General features: G+C 35.1%; 1 long non-coding RNA gene across 1 annotated transcript; it reads right to left on the reverse strand.

The window, feature by feature from the left end:
• Positions 1–14,768: 14,768 nt before the first annotated feature.
• LOC132059441 (uncharacterized) lies at positions 14,769–26,913 on the reverse strand. The gene is made up of 2 exons (XR_009415566.1): positions 26,542–26,913; positions 14,769–14,943 (listed from the first exon to the last, which is right to left on the reverse strand). It is a non-coding gene; the product is annotated as an uncharacterized LOC132059441 (long non-coding RNA).
• Positions 26,914–27,945: the final 1,032 nt, after the last annotated feature.

The following is a 27,945-nucleotide window of genomic DNA, read 5'->3' on the forward strand; positions in this document are numbered from 1 at the left end:
CTCTAACAAGTTTCTGCCTCACTTTATCCGAGTAATACAAGAATTTCCTTGAAACTATTTGATAAAATAGAAAGGTTGAATTATAGTTGGCAGAACCATAAAAAAAAAAATGATGGCCTCATGCCTAGTTGGCAGAACCATAAAAAGAAATGATGGCCTAAATGCTTTTAGCAATTGATTTAATTGTTCCAATTTGACAAGTTGTTGTTTTGACATTTGAAAGCCGGAAAAGTCGTCACGTCATTCTTGCATATCATCTTGCAAATGAAATCAATCACGAGATAAGACACTTCAAAGGAATTGTTAAAACCACAAGCCACGTTTGGTAGTAAGAAAATTATTTTTTGTCGTACTTTGTCTTGTATAATTGCAGGATAACTGAAGTGGTTTGATGGAAATAAAAGTTGGGTGTTTTGTGATGCTTTCTGAAGAAAAAAAAATGTTTGGCACCAGTTAAGAATGATTGCTTAGCATGAAGTTTGGTTAATAAGATTCTAACGTCAAAATGTTTGAAGGCATTTTCGTGTATGCATGCTGACTTAGAATCATTAATGTGCATTTTGATTTGATGCTATGGAGAGAAATTCTTCATATGCCCTTTAATTTTGAGTTGCCTAAGAACAGAGTACTTAATTATTTGAAATGTGGAGGCTTCCTGACTTATGATAAAGTCAATATTAGACTGAGTGTTTAATTTGAAATAACAAGAAATATGAAAAATGATGGCATTCTTGTATATTACGCCAAACGAACAAAATCTTTAGTGGATTTTTGATATGGTGGTCATTGAGATTAACTAGTACCAAATTGATAATTTGTTATATACTTGCTCAGAAAAGTTATATTCTTTCATGAAAGGGTGTCACTAGAAATGTCGTGACTTTTCATGAAAATATGTGTCTATTGAAATACAATTATCTGTATCGACATGGATGTTGGTGAAAGGCTAGCCGTTGTCTATTGTTTGATAAATATGACGTTCAATTAATCGTTCATAAAATGAATGTCTTGTTAATAAGTTTTTGTTTTCCTGTAGAACTTGGGGGGGGGGGGGGAGCTATCCTTATGATTACCAAAATACTCAATCGAGTGCCTATAGAAAACACAATTTATTCCATATGAAAAATGAAAAGCCCAACTTGAATTACTTCAAAGTGTAGGGGTGTTTGGCTAAAGTGCAAGTTCCTAAACCTAATAGGGTAAAAATTGGACCGAAAACTATTAATTGTGTTTTCTAGGATATGCCACCAATAGTAAAGGATATTGGTTTCTGGTTCACAAATCATAAAACTTCGATAGAATCAGAAGATGTTGACTTAATAACAATATTGTATTATGTCAACCCCACAATATATGTCCTTTGTGGTATTGAGGGTTTAATTTTAATTACTTAATTAATTATCATTTATTAAATAATTAATTATAATATCCAGATTTGACCCGTTAGTGACCTGGATCCGCGTGTCTGACCCGCGACCTTTTCTTTTCTGGATTATTTTAAATTTCCCACCAGTTGTAACAGATTTTGTGAAAGGTTGCAAGCTTTTCACGCAAGGTTGCAAACCTTTTCCCAACCAGTGCATTAATGGCTATAAATTCCAGTTAATACTCAGATTATTACTTACGAATTTTCTGATATTCTCTATTCTTCTACTCTCTTAAAAGTTTTCTTCTGTGTGTTATACTGCCGTTGAGTGGTTCGCCTGACATCAGAGTTTTTGGTACCAATACACCGTGAAAAGAAATGGAAACGTAAAAGTGATGTTAATGCTCCTAATGGAACTGTGACTGTTGGTGCGACTGTTGGGGCGACAAATGTTGTGTCGTCAAGCCGTCCATATGCTGCACACGCGATGGCACCGGTAGAAAAATCGGGGAAGTTTTCTGGCATCAACTTCAAAGGATGGCAGCAAAGAATGTTCTTCTGGCTGACTACTCTAGGCATGCAAAAGTTCACAAATGAAAATCCTGTTACTGAAGAAGGAATGCCTGAAAACCAGCGCTTTATGATTACTGAGGCTTGGAAGCATGCAGATTTTTTGTGCAAAGGATACATCCATAGTGCATTAGATCATGATCTGTATAATGTCTACTGTTTTGCCAAAACTTCAAAAGAATTATGGCTTGCACTCGAAAAGAAGTATAAAACTGAAGATGCATGCTTGAAAAAATTTGTGGTTGCCAAGTTTCTTGACTACAACATGACGATAGTAAACCGTTGGAACCCAAGTTCAAGAACTCCAAGTCCTTATCCATGACCTTATTCCGAAGGTATAGTGATCAACGAGGCATTTCAAGCCGTGATTGAGAAGTTGTCTCTTCATGGAGAGACTTCAAGAACTATACGAAACACAAGCGTAAGGAAATGTCGCCGGAAGATCTTGTGATTCACTCAAGATTGAGGAAGATAATAAAGTTCCGAAAAAGAAGTCGCGTGGAAATTCAACGATTATGGGAACGAACATCGTGGAAGAAGCTGCTCCAAAGAATAAGAAAAGGAAGAAACCTTTTGGAAAGAGTAAGGAGCATAACAAGAAAAAATTCAAGGGCAACTACTATAATTGTGGTAAAACTGGCCACAAAGCCCCAGATTGTCGTCTCCCGAAAAAGGACAAGAAAAAGGGACAAGCCAATATGGTGGAGAAGAATGATGACATTGATGATCTGTGTGCAATGCTATCGGAGTGAAATTTGGTTGGAAACCCAAAGGAGTGGTGGCTTGATTCTGGTGCCACTCGACATGTTTGCGCTGTAAAAGAAGCATTTGTAACCTACGCTTCCGCTGGACCCGAAGAGGAATTGTTTATGAGAAATACTGCAACAGCCAAGGTTGAAGGATATGGGAAGATACTTCTGAAAATGACTTTCGGCAAGGTGCTGACTCTCAACAACGTTCTGCACCTTCCAACAATTAGGAAGAATTTAGTTTCAACCGGACTACTCGTCAAAAACGGGTTTAAGTATGTGCTGGTTAGTGAGAAAATTGTAATAAGTAAGAATGATATGTTCATAGGAAAGGGCTACCTCACCGAGGGCCTTTTCAAACTAAATGTAATGGTTGTTGACAGTATTAATAAGAATTCAGCTTCATCTTACTTATTGGAGCCAAATGATTTATGGCATGTTCGTTTAGGACATGTCAACTACAAAACCTTGCGAAAATTAATTAATTTAGAAGTATTGCCTAAATTCGAGTGTAATAAATCAAAATGTGAAATCTGTGTTGAATCGAAGTTTGTTAAACATCCATATAAGTCTATTGATGGGAGTTCAAACCCTTTAGACTTAATCCATACAGATATATGTGATATGAAGTCAATACCATCTCACGGTGGGAAAAGTATTTTATAACTTTTATTGACGATTGTACTCGATATTGTTATGTGTATTTGCTTAATAGTAAGGATGAATCAATTGACGCATTTAAGCAATACAAGAACGAAGTGGAAAATCAATTGACTAAAAAGATAAAAATGATTAGAAGTGATAGGGGTGGAGAATACGAATCTCCTTTTGCAGAGATATGTTTACAATATTGAATTATTCATCAAACTACTGCCCCCTACACACCACAATCAAATGGAATTGCGGAAAGGAAAAACCGAACATTAAAGAAAATGATGAATGCTTTATTAATAAGTTCCGGTTTACCGCAGAGCTTGTGGGGGGAAGCTATCCTTTCAGCTAATCGAATACTCAACAGGGTGCCCCAACACAATCTATTCCATATGAACTATGGAAAGGAAGAAAACCCAACTTGAAGTATTTCAAAGTGTGGGGGTGTTTAGCAAAGGTCCAAGTTCCTTTACCCAAAAGGGTAAAAATCGGACCAAAAACTGTGGATTGTGTTTTTATTGGCTATGCTAAAAACAGCAAAGCTTGTCGGATTTTGGTTCACAAATCGGACAATCACGAAATTCATGTTAATACGGTAATTGAATCGAGATAATCTTTGAATTCTTTGAAAACATTTATCCGTATAAAACTGAATGTGAGTCGTCAAGTGAAAGATCTAAATGGCCGCGAGAAGAACCAAAGGAAAGTACACCAGGTGAAAAGGATCCAAGGCGTAGCAAACATCAAAAGACATCTACTTCCTTTGGACTAGATTTTGTGACATTCTTGCTTGAAAATGAGCCTCAAACATTTAAAGCAGCGATGTCTTCTTCTGATTCAGCATTTTGGAAAGAGGCAATCAATAGTGAGATTGAATCAATTTTGAACAACCATACATGAAAATTGGTTGATCTTCCTCCTGGAAATAAACCTTTAGGATCAAAATGGATTTTTAAAAGGAAAATGAAAGCTGATGGCACTATTGACAAATATAAGGCAAGACTTGTGGTCAAAGGTTATAGACAAAAACAAGGCCTTGATTACTTTGACACATACTCGCCGGTAACAAGGATAACATCTATTCGGGTGTTAGTGGTACTGGCGGCCGTACATGGTCTTAAAATCCATCAAATGGATGTTAAGACAGCTTTCTTAAATGGAGAGTTGGAGGAAGAAATTTACATGGAACAAACTGAGGGTTTTGTGGTTCCTGTTAAAGAAAGGAAAGTGTGAAAACTTGTTAAGTCACTTTATGGACTTAAACAAGCACCCAAACAATGGCATGCGAAATTTGACCAAACAATGTTGGCAAATGGATTTAAGATTAATGAGTGTGACAAATCTGTTTACATTAAAAATACTCCAAATCATGAATTCATTGTTTGTTTATATGTTGATGACATGTTGATAATGAGTAGAGATATTGCCGATGTAAAAGCTACGAAGCGTATGCTCACTAGGAAATTTGACATGAAAGACTTAGGGGTTGCTGATTTGATCTTAGAATTAGGATCCATAAAACTCCACAAGGTCAGCATTATCACCGTCACATTATATTGAAAAGGTACTTGACAAGTTCAAGTATTTAAATTTCAATGTTACAAAGACTCCAATTGATGTAAGTTTTGCACTTCAAAAGAATGAAGGTGAAAGTGACTCACAATTAGACTATGCACGAGTTTTGGAAAGTTTGATGTATATTATGAATTGTACATGACCAGATATCGCATGTGCTATTAGCAAGCTGAGTCGATTCACGAGTAATCCCAATCAAACTTATTGGATGGCAATGAAATGAGTCTTGGGGTATTTGAAACACACCCAAGACTATGCTTTGCATTATAACAAATATCCCGCCGTGATTGAGGGATATAGTGATGCAAATTGGATCACCGGATCATCTGAAGTTAAATCCACGAGTGGATATGTTTTCACCATTGGGGGTGGAGCAGTGTCTTGGAAATCATCCAAACAGACGTGCATCGCCCGTTCTACGATGGAATATGAATTTATAGCTTTAGATAAGGCCGGTGAAGAAGCTGAATGGCTCCGGAATTTCTTAGAAGATATTCCATTCTGGCCCAAACCTCTGGGACCTATATGCATACATTGTGATAGTCAAGCAGCAATAGGTAGGGCAGAGAGCGTTATGTACAACGGAAAATCTCGTCATATACGATGAAGACATAATACCGTGAGATAACTACTCTCTAGTGGAATTATCACTATTGACTATGTAAAGTCTAGAGATAATGCGTCGGATCCACTTACAAAAGGCCTAACTAGAGAGGCGGTTGAAAGATCATCTAAGGGAATGGGTTTAAGGCTTAGGACAAGTCATCACGGCGGTAACTCTACCAACAGACCTTGGAGATCCCAAGAGCTAGGTTCAAGGAGATCAAATAAAGTTGTGATGACGGTTCGGCATTGTCAAATAACTAAATCCATTCTCGTGATGAAGACAATGTTCGAGAACAAGGATAAACGTTAAGGCTTTTAACGAGTTAATAAAGCTTAGGTTTTTTAATGGTTTCTAAGTTTGGCAGGTTTGACCAAATAGTGTATCTACGCAATAGCACGTTTAGGAATCACCTATGTGAGTGTGAAGTGTAAGCCGCTTCAAAAAGGATAATTGTAAAAATCCCATTCTCTATACACTCATGAAACCAGGAGGTGTTCATGGCTGAAACGAACACAACCGTGAGAACCATAGACGGTTGAGGGTTAATTGTGTGACTTATGTTGTCTAGGTATACAACAAAGTTCGACGGTTCAAAGATATCACATCTATGCCTCTTGAACATCTGAATTTCATGTGGCATTACGCGTGTGCAATGCGCGGTGTGCCTCTTTTGGACACATGTGCTTAACTTGGCATCACGCGGGTGTTATCTTCACATTCGAGTGCGAGCTTACATGTTTTAGTAAAATTCTTTTGTTACCCTTATAATCTACCTCTATTTCACCTCAAATGTCCCTCTTCCATTCTTCTTCATCTTTCTTGTTAGTTAATCATCATTAAAGCACCATTACAACTACCACCCACGCCTAACTCAATATAAGATATTAATTTCACTTTAAATATTTTACATAAAGTAAATTGTCCCATCTTGATAATTATAAGCCGTTAATTCCAATTCTTCTAAAAGCTTGATTTTTTATTTTTTTTTAAGTACTAATACGGATATTTATATATTAAACATTTGATATATTACAAACCATAGTTGTGCCCGTATGGGCTATCAGTCTTGACTTTGCAGTACTAGGGGGTGCATCACATGAAGTAGGCGATGTATCAGATTGAGGTGCAAAAGAGTTCCTAAGAGGGATGTGACGCAGGACATTTATGTTACCAAGACTAGCAAGCATATTGCTAGTATGTACATTAACATGTTTCACAAAGAGACAACACCCTTGTGGCCTTGTTGCAACTGTTTTTCCATAAAGGGGGAGGTCGCATAAAACACTTTTATTTATATTGGATTGGATAAGAGCTTCCTTAGCTAGTAGGTGTACGACTGCATTTTCTTGTCTAAAATTATGCCGGATTAGGGGAGCCTTCAACTGCATCATTAACAACCTGCATTCCAAAATAAGATCGACATAAAAGCTTGGTCTTAGAATTAGCAAACGCACGCATCAACCACAAGTCACAACCATGAGAATTCTTGTATCATATTGTTTAAGCTACTACTTTTCATCTATGCATAATATTTGGAACCTTCCTGAATTTGATATATTTTATTCGAAGCATATGTAAATTATGTTTGGTCCTAATTATTCATTATACTTGGTCTTTTAGTAGCTTTTCACTAATGAATATATCAGCTATAGTAGGTGTGTTGCACTCCCTGTCACATGAATATTCTTTGTCTATTTAGTACTTTGTAATAATAAAATATTTTTTTACCTTTTAAAATTCATAATTTTTTTGGGTCACATTTTCGGCCCAGCTTGTATAAACTAAAACATGTTGGAAACTCCATTATTTAAGCTAATTTAATTTCTTTTATTTGACTACACACAATAGAGTTTCATCAAGTTTTTTCTTATATATTCGGACCAAAAATGAAAAAGTACATATTGAGATAAATCATTATTACATCTAAAGATCAAAATAAAAAGAAATACAAAATTGAAAACCTATTATTTTGGTTAAAAAAATTATTTGTATAAGATAGTAGAGATTTAGGAATTGTATTTTTTTTTTTTAGGGAAAACATCACTAATTGCCCGCCCAACCTAAACTAATTACCCGCCCATGCCCCCCTCCCAAACTATTTTTTTAATACCAACCCGGTACCCCAAACTAATTGACGTGCCCCCTGCCAAACCCCCTCCCTGATATCGTATTCATCGCAAGTATGTTTATTTATCGTGATGGTATCGCGGAGGACTAAGAGAAAATGACAAGTACTCCGTGATACGAGTCTCGGTATATTTATATACCACGATGCTAACATGATCCGAGGTATCTCGTTGAAGGGTGAAGCGGTCATCTTGACTCTATACCATCACAGTATATGTATATAAGACGATGGTATCATAGAGGGTTTTTTCGAGAAAAGTATGTCACTTTTAGTAAATGAACATGATCATTCATAATACCGTCTCAGTATAATCATATAACATAATGGTATCATGAAGGACTAAGAGAAGGACTGAAACATCTTCCATGGTACCATCTCAGTATATTTATATATCATGTTGGTATCATAATTGGAAGGCATCTCGGGTAAATACTTTTGATTTTTTCTGGGGATACGAAAGTAATGGGGGTATGGGCGGGTAATTATTTTGGTTTGAGGAGGCATGCATGATCTCCCCCCCCCCCCCCCCTTTTTATTTTTTTTTTTTTTTTTTTTTATAGATTTTGCTAGAAGAAAGAAAAGGTATACAATTAGAATAAATAGTCGTTGCATTTAAATTGAAAAATTTAAAAATTCATAGGTGGAACTCCATTATTTTGACTAAAATCTTTTGTTTGGATAAAAGTAGGGAAGCTCTAGCCATTCTTTTTAAGATTTAGCCCACAAAAAATAAGAACGAAATAATTAAAATTAGTATGAATTGCATCTAAAGAAAAAATACACACTTGGAACTCCAATTATTTTGACTAAAACTTTCATCTGTGTGAAAATAATGGATTTTCAGTCAAGTCATTTTTACAAATTGGGCCCAAACAAAAGAAATATATATATATATATATATATATATATATATATATATATATATATATATATAATGGGAACAAATAGTCATTGCACCAAAAGAGGAAATAACAAAATACAAAGTTGAGGTAAATATATATGATATATAAACAAAAAGTAAGAAATACACAGTTGGAACAAATAACTATTACATATGATTATGTTGTAATTAACGGTTGAAAATACTCCGTTTGAAAGTTGATTTGTCGATTTTCCATCAATCTCATGCGTTCAAAAAAGACTGTATCCACTCTATTTGCTATGTTAACGTCCAGCTGTCAAATTAAAATGCCAAGTCAAATAGGTAATCTATGTATATAAAAAAGGAGAGGTACAAGCAATGTGGTTAAGCCAAGTGACAAGCTAATAACAAGCCACTTGGCAATTTTAGGACAAAATTAATAAACATTGTAATAAGACTTTTGAATTTGAATAAAAGATTAAAAAAAATTGAATTTGAATGAAAGATAAAAAAATTAAATTTGAAATTAAAGATAAGACTCAATCTTCAAAAGTAGAGTAGATTTCAAACTCTAAACAACATCATAGTCGGATGTTTATCCCTTTTTTCTTTTTTCCATCATCTATTATTATAATTATAATTATAATAATAACAATAATAATAATAATAATAATAATAATATAATAATAATAATAATAATAATAATCTATATCTATATCTATATATATAAAATAGGAGAGGTATAAGCAATGTGGTTAAGCCAAGTGGCAAGCTAATAACAAGCCACTTGGCAATTTTAAGACAAAGTTAATATAAATTGTAATACGTAAAAGTTTTGAATTGTTTAATTTGAATTGAAAATATATGTAGATCTATTTGAATTTGAAAATATTAGACATTTGGAGTAAAATTAGATTTCATTAGTTTTAAACTAAAACTCACGGCTGAAGAGTTCTAAATGAGCTAAATGAACTCTTATTATTGCCATAACTTATCCTATCAGATATTATAAAATATATATGTATACAATTTTTTGAAGATTTTTTTTTACTGCATTGCATTCTCCATTATTCTTTGATTTGAATTAAAAGATAAACTTTTTAAATATAATGATTCAAATCCTCCTACATTTATGATCATGATAACATCCGCTTCTACCAAAAAAGAAAAAAAGAGTTAATAACTATGGCTTATCGTAACTTATTTGAATAAAATTAAAAAAAAAAAAAAATGTTGGGTTATAATGCGATGTATGTGCAAAAACTTTAATATATATGGTTTAACAATAAATTAAGGTTTAACATTTAAATTGAAAGCTATCCAAATCAAATTTCATTATAAGTGATAAGATTCTATAATTTATCAATAATTTTTCATTTTGTACTTTTATTTCCGAATTTGCAATTATTGTATAGTTTTAAAATGAAACTAAAAGTTATCCAAATCAAATCTATATATCTACATTTATTCGTTTATATACCTATAAATTTATTGACTATTATAAAACTGATTTTTGGAACTAACAAATGAATGAATAAAGCAAAGAAGGTTAGAGAAGGTTAAAAAAACAAGGATAAGGAAGGGTAATGACGTCTCCATTTAGTATTAAAAAAATTGGATTTATCTCATCGGTTCCTAATATTTTTCTCAACTCAAATATATAAATTATAAGATAAGGATCTTTTGGAATCCTATCTAACAAATTGATATGATATTTGAATTTAAATGAAATTTGAGTTGGAATGAAATTTCAATTTCTCAACCTCTTCTATATATACCAGACTTTTTCCTCCTCCAACTCTATTCGTGAATTTTATATTTACTGCACTATTCATATTCTTCATTTCTTAGAAACTTAATCAATTTTAATGTTTTCATATTTTTTATATGCGGATGGGTGATGTACGTATTGTAGAAAAGGATGTTACGAACCATTCTTTCTATCTCGCTATATCCAGGGCCCGGACTCAAGTAAGTAGTGTTCTTCAATGTAATTATGGTTTTGTTCGTTGGATTTTTGATAAAAATGAATACATCGATTACGTAAAAACAGAAAATCACTTTCTTATTAAAACAATTAATTGGCCGAGTTGGCACTTTTTAAGGCTAAATTTTGTTACTATTTTTAAATTATATTTTTATTAACACTAAAATAATAATGTTTGTTCCAAATGTTTGTCGATGTTTAATTTTGTGTATGGACAAACATTATTCAAATCTATTTGTGTAGACTTTTTTTTTTTATTTGGTCATGAAAGATTTACTCTAAATTTCGCTCTTCAAGGGAAATATATACGGATCCGAAGATCTTTGTGATGGATGAAGATGTACAACGAATACTTTTTTTTTATTCCATAGAAGATGATAATTGCATCTCTTATTTATGTTTTTAAAAATTGAATTTCATATTGTTTATAAGGTTAGATGCTCTTCTCTCGCCTTAATTTCTATTCATTTATTATTATTTCTTAAAGCTTGCTCTACACTTAGTATTCATTCCATATTTAATTTTTAACCAACTCTCTTTATTTTTGAACTTTGTTTATTCTTTTTTTTCTCTCGCATTTTCAAGAAATTGTTGGATAAATATAATTCATAAAACGTTTTCAATATGCTAATTCATTACTAAGGTTGATCCTTGGGAATCCAAGCATTAGCCTTTATCATCTTTAATGTTCTTCGTAAATTCAATACCAAAATCACCAATTTAAGGAAAAGAAAACAATAAAGAATGTAATTTCAAAAAGAAACAAATCTTAAGTCTCTGGCATTAGCCAATAAGGATTAAAGAATATTTCCTCTAAAAATATTTGGGCAAAGAATGCTAAAACAAGTGAGTAGCAAGTACTATAAAAGTAAAAGAAAACATTGCATGTGCAATAGATAAGAAAATAAATTAAGACATTCGGATTAGAAATTGCAATAATTTGATGATGAACATATAATAAAACTATTGTACTCTTTTCACCGTATGTTTATTGATTTGGTTTTCACATTTACATTCCTTCTTTCTATTATTTTTTTCAACGGGAATGGGCTTAACATTATTTGAAATTTTGAAGGTAAAGAAAAAAACAGAATAATAATAGAAAATTATGTTGTTTTTTTTTGTGAATGTATATGATAATGGACTTCAACATAATTTACATGTACAAACGCTTAAAGAATTATTACTAAAAAATCAATTAGTATATCTTATTTAAATATATTGTGCTTATTTTTTATTTATCAATTCTAGGTTTTCTAATTACAAAGTTTTGTCAATTGCTTAAGAACCCCCCCCCCCCCCCCACCCCCTCTTTTTTTTTTTTTCTTATTCAATAGAATTGAAATATTTTTCTCCTTTACTATGTGCAGGAATATATGACAAGAGATCTAATAAGTTTCAATAAAATATATTTATATATATATGTGTATGGGTGATGATATTTAACCAAATGACTTATTTTAAAATCACATGGCAAGTTTTGAATAATCTAGACGGGCAATGGAATAACATGGAGTATAGTTCTTGAATACACACGAGCATATAATTTTTTTTTTTTTTTTTTATAAGGATGGTATTTTTTGATAGAAGTTATATCTTGCGCATATATTTTTGGGTGGATTTGCAATCAAATGCAATATGTAAGTTTGCTTCCAAATCACATCATTCTATTAAATTTCCAAAAAAAAAAAATATAATAAAGAAGAAGAAGAAGGATGCCAAATTAGATATATGAAGAATTTACGGTCACTTATTTGGTGAAGTGATACAAAGTAAAATGCGCTACTATTTGATGGTCCAAGGTTGTAAGAGAATAAGTAAAATAGTACTGAAACATTGTGATATCACGCAAATTGGGGTTGTGGGGGAAAAGAGTGGGGGTGGGGGGGGGGTGGTAGTGGTTGTGAGGGCAATTAGATGATGTTATTTATTGAGAAAATGGTAAAAAAAAAAAAAGACAGAATGAGTTATAGCTCATACTTCACTCAAAATGTTTGCCTAATCTTAGTACTTCTAAGACTATAAGATTTATTAGTATTGAAAGATAAGTATTTTCAATCATATTATGATGAAAAAAATTATATTACGAACAAGAGTGTATGACCGAAGACTTAATAAATAGAACCAAAAATAAAAATTCGGATATAAATGAATTCAAGTACCACATTAAAAATTGAAAATGTACATTAATTTTTAATGCAGGCAACTCTAAAACATAGCTTTCATAAGTTCTTTTGCTTTCAAAAATAACATTTAGAGTGAGTTACTTAACTATAGTTTTGTCAAATAAACCTTTTCTTTGTAATGATATGATTTTTATGTCATAGATCAAGAATTAATCAGGATTGTATGATGAACAAAGTTAATCATAATAAGATTTAGAGTTTATTAAATTAATATAATCTACTGTGTTCAAATAAGTAATATTATAATTTAATATTTCTCAAATTTCTTTAAATATGTCAATGTATAGAATAGTTTTTTTTTATTATATCAAATAAATAAGATAATAATTTTCTATGATTAGTTTCATTTGATACTCACCGCGCATCGCGCGGGTACGAATACTAGTTAGGATAAAAATAATTCAAATATACGCCGGATAAACGATACCAGGGTCCCAATATTATGCCATTTAATTTTCCAAGAAGACATAGAATTCGAAGACAGGATTGCATAAAATAAGCATAAGATGCATATTTTGTGGCATTTTCACAAAAGTATACTCCTTTCATTCTAATTTACGTTGTACCTTTTTTTTTTTAATCTATCAAAAAAAAAAAGTCACATTTTATAATTAGATTTAACTTAACTTTAAAATTTTATTTTTATCCTTAATGAAATGATTTATAGCCGCATAGATGTCTAAAATTTGTTTTAGACCACAATTTTTTTTTATATCATTTCTTTATTAAATATTATATCAAATTAAATGGTGCCACAGAGATGAAAAAAATAACTTGTTTTATCAAAATTGAAAAGGATAACAAGTTTAAGAAATACATGAAACCAGTGGGAAGGCACGTGTTACAAGTCTAATTAGGGAAATTCAAACACTTCCCAAGGACGTAGAGTCAACAAATGTTGCCAGAGATCCGAAAACAACTCAACTAACTGCATTATTGATTGACTTCCGCCCCCATCTATGTTCCCTGCACTCGATGGATAGTTAGGATTTCTATCAAAGGAGTTCGGAAATATAAAGAAGTAGGTATACCAAGAAGTTAAGGGTATTCAACATTTACTATATATTGTATGTATAAAAATAAGTTTGATTTTATATATACCGTATAAATTTTCGCCTAGGGGGTTCGGATGAACTCCTTTGCCATCAAGACCCCCTCCAAAAAACGCCGATAAAGTATTCCGCTACTTATTGATAACGTCCAAATTCACTCCTCAAAGAGAAAATGTATGCAGTCGTCGCAATATAATTTTACCCAACTATGAGTCGGGGTCGAATCCGCAGGGAACAATATACTAGGTGATCAAGCAAGTAAGAAATTTATACTTTCTAAGCCAAACACTTCTTAATATTTGATTTTTTTGTTTAACAACTAACAAAGATAAAACTAATTAGAAAGCGAGGAAAATGATCAATGGCCGCAAGCATGGATACAAGGGAAATTACGCTCAAGTAACGATCCGATGCATTTTATGATTTTACAACTAAGAGCGAGTTATGTTAATAGATAATGGTTTCTAAAATCTCATTGAAAGTCTTTCAACCAAATCAATGAATTTGACTCTAAATTTTTTCAAGCTTTAGGGTGTGATATTAAGCACTACCAATTGAATCTCAAGTTAACTTTCGTACTCCTAGCTCAAGTTATTAGTTGGGGTTTAAAGTCCCAAATCCTTGTTAATTAATCTTTCCCAACCTCAATTTTCCTCTTCCGAGCTCAAATCGAAGTAAATGGGCGAGTGCTAGGGTTAGCTAATCTCTTAAGAAACAGTAAAGAACAAGATTAATTAAAGAAACAAAGACCCACTTAATTAGAAATAAAAATCATTCAATACATAAGCAAAACAAGAGTTTTAATCCAAACTTTAATCATGAATATTCATATAAACAAGATTCAAGTGAATAATAATTGCTACACACTTAGATATGCAATACAAAATACAGAATTGAAGAAAGGTTTAAAAAATTTATCATTAAAGTCCTCCAATCTTCTCCTCCAATGGTGTAGTTGATGAACCCTAGCTTCCAAGTCTTGTAAAAATGGCCAAAGATGAAAATAATGTCTCTCTTGTCTTCCTTTTGTAGTTCCCCCATTTCCTCACTCAAAAAATGAAAAAAACAGTCCTCATAATTTCAAATCTTCGAAATTGCAAAACTGGCCTTTTTTTGCACTTCTAGCCAGTTTTTTCTTTTCTTCGTTTTTGCTCCTTTTTGCCTCATTTTCACTTGGTTTCTTCCCAATTACTTTTAAATTACATAGAACCTATAAAATGAAAGTAAACGACATTAAATACACTATTTTCTCAATCAAGCTTAGCAAAAATCTAAGATTAAAGAAGAGATAAGTTGGTATTTGTAAAATACCAACTTATCAAACCCCTAAACTTAAACTATTGCTTGTCCTCAAGCAATCAAAACATACCATCTCCTTCCAAGGAATCAACTCAATAGTGCACCAACATCATACCAAGTTAAAAAGTCTACTTTAAGCACAAACACATGACTTTAATTGGTACCAACAATTAATCCAAGACACATGAGTCGCCAACAAGTTCTCAAGAATTTCATTTCATTTCAAATGCTTAAACACCAAGTTAATCAAAGTAACAATCAAGTCATGACACTATAGCTTCAAATTTGCCTCTTTGTCGCAAAACAACTTTCTTTTGTTCATTCTTTTCAATTGGAAAATGGAACAAATTCACAACTCAAATTCTCATGTGCCCTCACAATCGAGAGAGAATCCCAACTCATAAAATGCAATTTAAGACAAAAATAGGATATCAAATTGAAAGAATTAGCTCTCTCACACACAAAGATGTTTAAATGCACACAAGTAGTACCATAGGCTTGCCTTTTATGTATTTCTCCACTAATATAGACACGCTTGGTTCAAAATTAATTAGGACTTAAAGGATTGTAATGTAGGTTTTTGGTTAAGGTAGGGCACAATTTGAGTAAAAGTGACTCAAAATCTCCCTAAGCACTACAATTTGCAACAATCAAATCATACTTTCTTTCAAACTTTTCCACCCTTTTCTTTATTTTTCATTTCACCAACTAGCCTTCCCTTTATTTACAACTCTTTATTATTCCTTCTTCTTTTTTTTCAAAATAATAAGGAAGTTTCCCAAGAAAAAAAAAAAATCTTTTTCTATTTTACTGCTTCATTTTTTTCTTTCAACTTTTCACCCTTAAAGTAACTCCATATCACAACTTTTTCCAACCATCACCGCCAAATTTAGGATTTTAGCCTATATTTGCACTTTCAAAACACTTAGGGAGGTAGGATGCCAAAAAATAGGTCTATAAAGAATAAAAAGTTAAAGCTTGTAACATGATTGTCAAAGAAAAAGTGAAAGGCTCAAAAGGGGTTGACTAGGGAAAGTATGCAAGGGTAGGAAATTTAAGGCACAAATACGGTTCAAGGAAGGCCTAACTTCATTTTTCAAACCAAGTAAATCTAGGATTTCTCCTTGAAACACATTCCGGGCAAGTTCTAGACCACAAGATATGCAATCGAACTCGCAAATAAACCTCACAACACATGGCACATGAAAACTCAATTAGAATATGTATCCAAGATCCAATTGAAACAAAATGAACTCACAAAGTCACTTTTAATCTAAATAGACTAATTAGTGAAAGAAAGAACTAAAAATTGAGTCCAAAGTCCAAAACAAGAATCATTACTTCAGTCATTTTCTTTTTCAAAGATCAAGAATTCCTATGTCAAAGTTTAAATAAGTTGGTACTAAGCAAGCCAAAAGTTAGCGAAGGGGCAAAAATATCACATCCCAACACTATATTTACTCCTAAACTACCTAAAACTCAATTCTACACCTAACCTACAAGGCTTATTTCCCTTAAGAAAGTGTCCAACTATCTATCATAGGGACAAGCCGACTCAAAACTATCTAAAAACATTAGCATCCTGGGGAAAAGAACCACGACAAAGAAAAGCCAAGGATATTGCTAATACACGACAAAACATAGGCATACAAAATCAAACAAAAACTAAACAAAAAATAAAATAAAAATCATACTAATATAAATATGTTAGTGAAAAAAAAAATACCAAAATAAAATCAATCTACCAAATTATCATCCATCATGACATATCACACACCCATCACAAAAATATCTATCAAAATGAAGTTTCACTCCCCAACTTAAAATGTTGCATTGTTGTAACACCTCGTACCTTTAAACTAAGCCGCGTCTATGACTCAGGGATCTCGAAAGTCGAAAAAGGGGACTTTAAGTCAAAAACCCAGACTCAATTCTACGGGTGGCATTCGATAGCCAGAGGGATGGACCGTCGATTGATCGATGGCCTGTCAAAATGCACCCTCCCTAGGAACCTCATTTTGCAAACTCTCTGGACTTTCTCAGACTACTGACATTATGGTCGAATTGACGGACAGTCGATAGGTCGACGGACCGTCAATGATGCACTGTAAAAAATCAGACTCGGACGATCTAAGCAACTCGACGGACCTTCAAGTGCACCGTCAATTCTCCCCGACAGCAAATAGTATAAGTACAACATTTCATTCTAGAAAATCAGTTTTCATAATTTCCAAGCCCTAGCACGAAGGTTTTCTTCTCCCATCAATCCAAAACATCAAAGTAATCCTATTCTATGCATTCCAAGTCAATTCTAATGTGTATCCATGATTCCTAAATAAGAATTCATCATTCTTAACCTAGGGTTTTCCAGAAAATCCATTTAAGGAATTTAAGATTAAGGCTTTGAGATTCTTCTTCAAAGTTCACACCTTTACTAAGAGTTTGGAGTATCACCAGGTATGTAGGGTTTCTATACACGAGTGGGAACATCATTGTTCTTCCCACTCTACGTTCTTCCATGATTATACGAAAGTTCACCAAAACTATGGTTCTAGACATGGTCATGATAACCCTAAGTACATTTACCATGATATACCATGTTTGCTTTAATAGTTCGTTATTGTGTTCTTAATATTCCCTTTTGGTTATTGAGAATCTGTCCATAATCCATGAAAACTCATACTTTGCATTCCATGGGTTCTTAAATGCAAGATATGAACTTTCATGTTTATTTTCATGAACTTCTACATGTTTCCATGTTTTCATACAATTTATATTATATATTTATCTTCATGTTATAATACAATCACGAATCATGTTTACAATCATGTTTATATACTTCATGGGCTACTAAGCTAAATATATCCATGTTCATGATTTTAGGAGTTGCACAGATTACCGAGAAGGCTCAGATATCCTGAAACTATGTTAGCCACCGTAGGATAAGGATCGCTCCGCCTAGTTAGGATGATTCCTTCATGTTTTATTGATTGGATCATTTCATGTCATGTTCATATCTCATACCCCTGGCAAGGTATGAGATCTCTGCTTAGCGGGTCGTGTACTGTGACTCCACGTACCCACGTGGTGATTCATGTTGTTGGTTATATTAATGCTCTCCCAACTTAAAATGTTTTTCTCATGTTTATATATATATATATATATATATATATATATATATATATATATATATATATATATATATATACACTTGTCGATGATACTCATGTTGATGTTCGAGCACCCTTACGTATACGTTCTTTCGATTTCAGCTACCATTATTTCAGGTGCCATGCTTTATTTCAGTTAGTTGCTTTACATACCAGTACAATTCAAATGTGCTGACGTCCCTTTTCATTACCCGGGGCCCTGCATTTCACGATGCAGGTATTGATTTACAGGACAGCGGATTTACTCATTAGGACATTGCTCGTATCAGCTTTTGGTGAGCCTCATCTCATTCGGGGTTATGTCTTTACTTCTATTTATGTCAGTTATGCATTTAAGGTATGCCGGGGGACTTGTCCCGGTGAACAATTTAGTAGTCAGATTTATGTCGGAGGTTTCATAGACTAGTCAGTTGTTATGTCAGATGTTCAGTTGAGTTAGCCTCGTTGGCTACCTTATTATAATTCTGCACTCATGATATAATAGTAATACTTTCAGACTTATGATTATTGAACTTCATGTTTTCACAATTCATGCATGTTTACTTTATATTCCGCATCAGTTCATATCCCATGTAGACTCAGCAAGCCATATGATTCGCTCGATCACATGCAGCAAGACACCGAGTGCCGTGTTACGTCTAAGCCATGGTTCGGGGCGTGATAAAGCTTGGTATCAGAGCCTAGGTTCTAGTGTCTTAGGGAGTCTATGAAACCATGTCTAGTGGGGTCGCTTTTGTATGTGTGTGCGCGCCACACATATAACCAGTTGACCACCAAGACATCTAGGATTGTCTCACTTCTTTCTACTCTAGATCGTGCCATAGAGCTATGCCGTAAGAAATTTTTTGACTTCTGTCCTTTTCTACCGAATACGCCTCATTTTAAAGGAATAATGAGACTTACCGCTAATTATTATCGACGTGTTCCTTTCAGATGGAGTTGTCAGGAATGGAGCAAATTGGACCGGAACGTGTGGGGAGAATAGACCGAACCCTTAATGCATTTGAGGCTCTTGTTTCGAGGGGATGTGCCATTATTCCCCCTCTCGATAATGCAACTATGAATCCGACACGTAATAGAGTTGCTCGTGCAACAAAAAGACATGAGAGGACCGATTTTACAAGCATACCAAATTGCCCCACATGTGGGAAGCGCCACTTAGGCGAATGCTACATAAGACTCAACATATGCTATAGTTGTGGTAAGAGGGGCCACAAGCAGACCAAGTGCCCCAAGTTAAGCCGTGGAGATTGCCACTCAGCTCCCTATCCTGAGGATGCTCTGGAATGTTTCGTCTGCAGAGGATTAGGATATCTACAAAGGGAATGCCCCAGTTTAATAACAGTATGGATTTAAAGTTTCAGTGGTATCCTCCTTGTAGCAAATGTAGCAAAAGGCATGCAGGAAAGTGTCGTATGAGCATGGATGTATGTTATAATTGTGGTCTTCGAGGCCACATGCAGAGAGAGCGCCCATTGGCCAAGTATAGTAGTGCCAACAGAGGTGGGGGTGCAGTTCAGCCCACCGGACCAGTCGCATCAACATCAGCAACACCTTTTCTAGCCCATGGCACTCAGGCACCAGCAGGTCGAGGCACAGGTAGGAGTCAAGTGTCAGGAATAAAAAGGGGGTTAGACCCGTTATCATGATATGGTAGGTTGTTAGGCTTTAGAGGCATCGCCAAACGTTGTCGTAGGTATGCCAATAGTTTTCCCTCTTCATACGTATGAGCTGGTATTGCCTCTTGAATTATTGTGTTCTAGTGGCTACATCGTGATCGAAGGTTCAGAGTAAGGTATTTTAAAATTTTCCCTTCAACGATGAAGACATACTTCAGTGTGACTATGTATATGGCTAAAACAAAAAAGTTAGTGTTTGACTAGAAGATACAATTGGATGATGTTGAGTCTCTTGGTATAATCCTAACTTGTTTAAGTGTTTTGGCAGCATTATAGGTTGTAATGTTAGTAAGTTATCTTAAGAGGATTATTTTGATGGGTAATAGAGAAGGTAGGCAAGGAAATTAAAAAAGTAAGTCTCATAACGATGGTCTTAGAGTCAGAACTAGGAGAATGATCAGATAGCGACTTATCATCAGACTTAAGGAATTCTCAGGCTTAAAACGTCAGCTTTTGAACTAAAGGGGGGATGGTACGACAAAGTACCAAGGTATAGCATGTGTTCCTTATATTGATAAGTGTCGAGAAAGAAAAGTTTGGAGTAACGTTATTCTGGAGTAATTCATGTATTAGGTGGTACCTATGCCTAGAAGTACTCTACTCATACCTTACATACTATATCGTTCTCACGTAAGCGCTTTACACTCCATGTTTATGATTCAAGGATGAAGACTTCATAGGTAGCAAGCTATGCAAAAGAAATGTTCTTTCATGTTTCGCACATCAGGTTGTACTCGTGTCTAAAGTTAAAAACCGCAATCTTGTCCCACGTATCTATCGTGCAATTATACCCATGTCCATGATCTAGCTTTTAAGTGATTTTCGAATATGATGATGATTTTGATAAGGATCAGGGAGAAAGTAATGTCAACATTTAAAGACAAAAAATCCTATGCGATCCACACCTATCCCTCGAATAAGAGGAGAATGACTAAGGTAAATGTCTTATTTTGACCCCAAAGATTATGCTATCCACGTTGCCACGTACTCGTACCCCAATTCATCTCTTCATGCATCCCACTTATAGCGGTATCGTAACAATGATGGTGATAGGTAATGATGAAAGTAGATCAAGATGGATGTCCTACCCACGATTCGATGTAATTCGTGCTTATGCTCCTCTAGCTAATGTCTTAAACCATCTCATAGCTTGGCACTAAGGATGCACTTCTCTTTTCCTAAGTACCTATGCCTTGTTCATGTCCAGAGTGACTTTATACTCATGTCTTAGATGCTTGATGCACGAAGTACTCATGCCTATAATCCCTTCCTTCATGAACCTTATTTTATAACGAGGGCATCTACTCACAGTGATAAGAGTAAGCTATGTTGAACCATGTCCCATTCTGTAAGTATATGTAAGTTCCAAAGGTGATAGCTTATCTGTGCCCCTATGTCTCTGAGTACCCAAGAGTGAAGCCTACAAATTTTACTCCATGCAAGTCACACTTATGCTTTATTCTTACTTCAATACTCATGAACTCGTGTCCAAACGCCAGGGTAAGCAGCTTCGAAGTACTCATGTAAACGCCATGTTGCTCATGTCCCCATGCCCCATGTCATGCTATTCATGTATTAACGTTATATGCCATATTAATTATATTTCCATGTACGTATGTTCCGTTTTACGTCATTCATTTTCAATGTCCCATGGCATGTTTATGCCCCAAAATGAAGTGTCTCATATGATTCGTACGAATGCTTCATTTTCTCCCAATTCTTTATGATCCGCTCACGATAATAAGCAAGGTAAGCCAACTCATAAGTATGTTTCAGAACGAACAAGGTAAGGTTTGAAGTAAAGTTATACCCCAATTTCAAAGAAGAGATCCTTTCAGGTACCTTGTGGTACTTATTTAAGAAATATTCCACTCATATTCGACGTATTCATGTCATGTCTATGCTAGAACTATGGTAAGATCGTATTCTAGTTCTATGACTCATGTCCGTCTCATTCGCATCGAGTTGCGCTTACATTCAAAGCCTAAGTCATACTCCTATCTCATATGCCCATTATGGTGGTATATGAACATCTATGATCAAGTCTCTAAGTGTTCAAATTCCATCTCCGCTCAGCACACAAATCTCCTGTTGTAAAATCCATGTTTTTGGCATTTAATTTCATGTTATGATATCCATGTTTTCATGTATTCAAGTCTCATGTCAGTTCAACACCCATGTATCCACGTCGGCCAGTATTCATGTTCCATGTCATGCTCCTTACGTCCATGCAATCATGTCATGTTTATGCTCGTGATCCAGTACTCATGTCATTCATGCTCGCGAATTCTTTCTCAAGTCTCGTGTATGGTAGCTGTGTATTCATTCACTTCAATATCTATGTGTTCATGTCAGATCGGGACTCATGAAAGTTATTATTCACGTATTCATGTCAGTTTAGTATTCATGTTAGTCACATTCATGTTCCGATACCCTGTTATGTCATGTCATGCGTGTTATGGTGCTCTTTAAGGTTTGTGTTGTGCTCTGGTTAGCTGGTAGGTGGTTGAGTTATTAGGACCAGAGTTAAGTTTATTAGACTATGGAAAAAGTCAAGTTGATCCAAGAGCATTTGAGGATGGCTCAGAGTCGCCAAAAGTCCTGATGCATGTGCGGCGTAGGGACTTAGAATTTCAAGTTGATGACTGGGTGTTCCTAAAGGTCTCACTTATGAAAGGTGTGATGAGATTTGACAAGAAAGGAAAACTTAGTCCCAGATACATTGGACCTTACAGAATTCTACCAAGGGTTGGTCAAGTAGCTTATGAGCTTGAGTTGCCACAAGATTTGGCTGTTGTACACCCAGTGTTTCATGTATCCATGTTGAGGAAGTGTGTGGGAGACCCTTTGTTGGTTGTTCCTACTGATACTATAATGGTTAAGGATGGTTTGACTTATGAAGAAGATCCCCGTAGCTATTCTAGATCGTCAAGTTCACAAGTTGAGAACAAAAGAAGTTACCTCAGTAAAAGTCTTGTGGAGGAGTCAGAAAGTGGAAGAGGCTACATGGGAAGCCGAAGAAGACATGAAATCCAAGTATCCGTACTTGTTTGAGGAACCAACAGAGAATGTTCAAGGTAACCCTTCCATAGTCCATGTCATGTCTCATGTTTCAAGCTCATGTATCCAGTGCTCATGTTCCATGCCTCAATATTCATGTTTCCATGTAACCATGTCATAAAAATTCAGTCTCCATGTTCCATGTCATGTTTCCTCATGTTCATGTACTCAAGCCATGTCCAGTCACACTCTTAACCATGACCCATCATTCGAGGACAAATGATCTCAAGGGGAGATGTTGTAACACCTCGTACCTTTAAACTAAGCCACGTCTATGACTCAGGGATCCCAGAAGCCAAAAAGGGGGAGTTTAAGTAAAAAAAATCAGACTCAATTCTACGGGTGGCATTCGACGGCTAGAGGGATGGACCGTCGATTGATCGACGGCCCGTCAAAATGCACCGTCCCTAGGAACCTCATTTTGCAAACTCTCTGGACTTTCTCAGACTATTGACAGTACGGTTGAATCGACGGGCCGTCGACATGTTGACGGACCTTTAATGATGCACCGTAAAAAATCAGACTCGAACTGTCTAAGCAACTCGACAGACCGCCGACATGTCGATGGACCGTCAAGTGCACCATCAATCCTCCCTGACAGCAAACAATATATATACGACACTTCATTCTAGAAAATCAATTTTCACAATTCCCAAGCCCTAGCATTAAGGTTTTCGTCTCCTATCAATCTAAAACATCAAAGTAAGCCTATTCTATGCATTCCAAGTCAATTCTAATGTATACCCATGATTCCTGAACAAGAATTCACCATTCTTAACCTAGGGTTTTCAAAAAACCCATTTAAGAAATTCAAGATTAAGGCTTTGGGATTCTTCTTCAAAGTTCAGACCTTTACTACGAGTTTAGAGTATCACCACGTATGTAGGGTTTCTATCCACGAGTGGGAACATCATTGTTCTTCACATTCTACGTTCTTCCACGATTATATGAAAGTTCACCAAAACTAGGGTTCTAGACATGTTCATGATAATCCTAAGTACATGTACCATGATATACCATGTTTGTTTTAATAGTTCGTTATTGTGTTCTTAATATTCCTTTTTGGTTATTAAGAATCTTTTCGTCATAGTTGAAAACCCATACTTTGCATTCCATGAGTTCTTAGATTCAAGATATGAACTTTCATGTTTATTTTCATGAACTTCTACATGTTTCCATGTTTTTATACAAGCTATATTATATATTTATCTTCATGTTATAATACAATCACGAATCATGTTTACAATCATGTTTATATACTTCATGGGCTTCTAAGACAAATATATTCATGTTCATATTTTTAGGAGTTCCACAGATTACCGAGAAGGCTCAGATAGCCTGAAAATACGTTAGCACCGTAGGATAAGGATTGCTCCGCCCGCATTAGGACGATTCCTTCATGTTTTATTGATTGGATCCTTTCATGTCATGTTCATATCTCATACCCCTGGCAAGGTATGAGAGCTTTGCTGGTCGGGTCAGGTACCAGACTCCACGTACCCACGTGGTTTGATTTATGTTGTCGGTTATATTAATGCTCTCTCAACTTAAAATGTTTATATATATATATATATATATATATATATATATATATATATATATATATATATATATATATATATATATATATATCAAGACTTATTAGATGATCTCGTGTTAAATCTTGACTTCGAATATAGCTTCTATTTCATTCCATTATTTCATGTGCCATGCTTTATTTCATTCAGTTGCTTTATATACCAGTACAATTCAAATGTCTTTGACGTCCCCTTTTCATTGCCCGGGGGCCTGCATTTCACGATGCACGTATTGATTTACAGGACAGCGGATTTACTCGTAAGGACATTACTAGTATCAGCTTTTGGTGAGCCTCATCTCAGTCGAGGTTTTGTCTTTACTTCTATTTATGTCGGCCATTGTATTTAAGGGTATGCTGGGCCTTGTCCGTGAATAATTTAGATCGTTCATATCGCGAGGTTTCATAGACTAGTCAGTTGTCATGTTAGATGTTCAGTTGAGTTAGCCTCGTTGGCTACATTACTATAATTCCGCATTCATGATATAATAATAATACTTTCAGACTTATGATTATTGAACTCCATGTTTTCACAATTCATGCATGTTTACTTTATATTCCGCATCAGTTCATATCGCATGTAGACTCAGCAAGCCATGTGGTTCGTTCGGTCACATGCAGCAAGGCATCGAGTGCCGTATTACGTTCAGGCCATGGTTCAGGGCGTGACAATTGTCCTCAATGTAACTACACAATAGAAGCAAAGTAAGAGGGACTCCCTGAATAGACATGTCACTGAACTAGAGCATAAGGTGAACTTGAAGCCATTTTGTATCAGAATGTACATTTCTCAGCAGTCTATCGTTTCAAATCAGCTAGACATAAATTCCTTTTCATTTGGCTAAACAATCTTTGGTATAGTATAATTCCACCAAATGAAGGATCATTTAAGAACCTACCAGAGAACATTAGGTGCATCCAACATATAATGAAATTTGGCATAAAAATCGAGTCTTGATGTTAAAAATCATAGACATCCTAATACACCAAGAAATGCCATCAAGAACTTTCATTAGTACTCATATACATCAAAACTATTACGAATATCCATCAACCTATTCAACCACCAAATCAATTTTTCGGACACTCAAACTCGATGTTCTTTTATGGCATCTCAGGATAACTTCTATTCTCAGGATTCTACAATTCACAACATTCAATTTGCATTACAGTATATGTGCCATTGAGCTTCATTCATGATCATTCATCTCTTGAGTAGAGTGACATATGCAGGAGAACATTGTTAAAGTGGAAATTAGCTCGTTCTAATGACATTCAGCACAACAATTACCCCCCCAAAAAAATCATAAACACATCTTTCAAATTACACATGCTGAAACATCTAGTACGCTGGGATAACTCGTTCAGTAGCTGAGAATCATTCTAAATCAGCTGGCACAACACACAACGACACTAGCACGAATGACACTCACAGTCGCTTGGCTTAACACCGGCAGTCATAGTATCAATTAATGTCGCTCTCCCCCACCCCACACAAGCATTATGATGCCTTTAAAGATCATTAGAGCAGGTGGGGGGAGGGGGGGGGGGAATCTGAACACTTGAGCATGCTTACAGGCAAGTTCGCCACACTTCGCGCCAAGCAGATACCGTGACAAGCTCAAACAATTTGACCAAGAAGCAGTCCACAACCTACTTGAATATCCAAAACTTACTCACAATCAACTCTTAATAGTGCTCGGTTACTAAGACTTTACTGATGAACTAATTCCCCTCTTAGACAATTCATCGACTAGGTTGTGTGCATCTCTTTAAACAAGCTATTTCTCACCATCAGACAATTGAATCACCTTCCCCAAAACAAGGAAATTATAGTTCAAAAAAGCACAACTACATGTCATTCAGCCAACAACACCTCAAGTTGTGACCCCAAATTTCGTATAAACAATCCATAGGTATAGAAAATAAAGGAAAAGAAAAATTTCAGCAGAGAGAAAGCAAGGGAGAGAGAGGAGAGGAGAGAGGGAAGAGAAAATAACAGAGAAAGAACAAGAGAAGCGTACCTGGTTGTTTGTGGCCTGTGATGGTGAGTTGTGTAAGGAGTGGCGATAGAATTAGGAGGGTCGAAGGTCTTAGAGTTGGGTGTGTGTGAGTGTTTGTGCAGTTTAGTGGTAAAATATTGGGCAGATTTTTGCAATTTGCACTTGGTTCTTTCAAATACACACAACACGTTTTTCACCTGGGAGTTTTGCATTATAGTGTTACCTAGACATGCTCACTATGCATAGTGCACTGCCTCACTTTGTTTGCTCATTTAATTTCCAAAGGCAGTTTTCTGTATTTTTCCCTCTTTTCCATTTTTTTTTTTCACTGTGCAGTCTTTCCACACTTAGCTCATGGACTATTTTCTACATTGTTATGTTCTTTGCTCTAATTTCATCCCTCTCCAAAACAACTCCAAAAAATATGAAACTTGGTAGATTAGTCAAAAACAATAAAATAAACTATTCTGAAAAAGAAAATTTCAAAAATGATGAAAAACTTTGAAAACGATGGATTGCCTCCCACCAAGCGCTTAATTTAACGTCGCACCATGACGGTTACCAACTTTACCCCTTTTCTCGCCATTTAGAACTTATAAATTGGGCACCTAACTTGGACTCAAGTTTGTGACCGCGAGCGCGGAGGGGGGGGGGGTAGTGGTAAGTAGATGAACAAGCCAAACGTCAATTTCTTCATTTTACACTTCTTGGCTTACAAATGAGGAATGTCATTTTGCCTTCTCGATCTTTCAAATTGCAAGATGTAAGGCACTTGTCTTTCTTCTTCACCATCCAACATGGATGTACGTGGCTCAATTCCCATATCACCACACAAATCCAATGTAGAAAAATGGTTGGACTGAGACTTCAATCTCCCAATTTGTAAATTTTTAGGATTTTGACATTCTCATTTTCCCCCAAATTAGAGTCAACTTCCACCATTTTTTGCAAGACAACGGTTGACTCTAATTTCTTTTCTTCTTCGGCATCTCCGATGAGAATGGATTCGGTTGGAGGGTGTTCAATTCTTGATTCCTCATTTTCATGATTGGCCACCTATATGGGCATTATCTTCTCATATTGAGCATTTGAGAATTCTTCTTGATTTTGTGCAAATGTCCATGGAGGATCTTTGTCTTCGCTCATCAAGACAATTTGGAGACTAGTTTTCAAGTACTCCTCCAAGGCCTTTTGATTTTCATTTCCTCTATCAAGTAGGCATTCCATCATGAGCTTGAATTCTCTCTTTTGACCATTCTCAAACTTCTTCCGCTTCCATTTTCCTATCATTGTCACAACAAAAAGTAGAATTGTCATAGTGGGGATTCGGGGAAGGGAAGGACGCATAAGCACAATTAGTCCCATGGCCATTTTGACCACCACATCTATCACATATGCTCCACTCATGGGTTCGAGATTGTGCAC

Source organism: Lycium ferocissimum, chromosome 6, assembly GCF_029784015.1.
Source record: "Lycium ferocissimum isolate CSIRO_LF1 chromosome 6, AGI_CSIRO_Lferr_CH_V1, whole genome shotgun sequence".
Taxonomy (NCBI): domain Eukaryota; kingdom Viridiplantae; phylum Streptophyta; class Magnoliopsida; order Solanales; family Solanaceae; genus Lycium; species Lycium ferocissimum.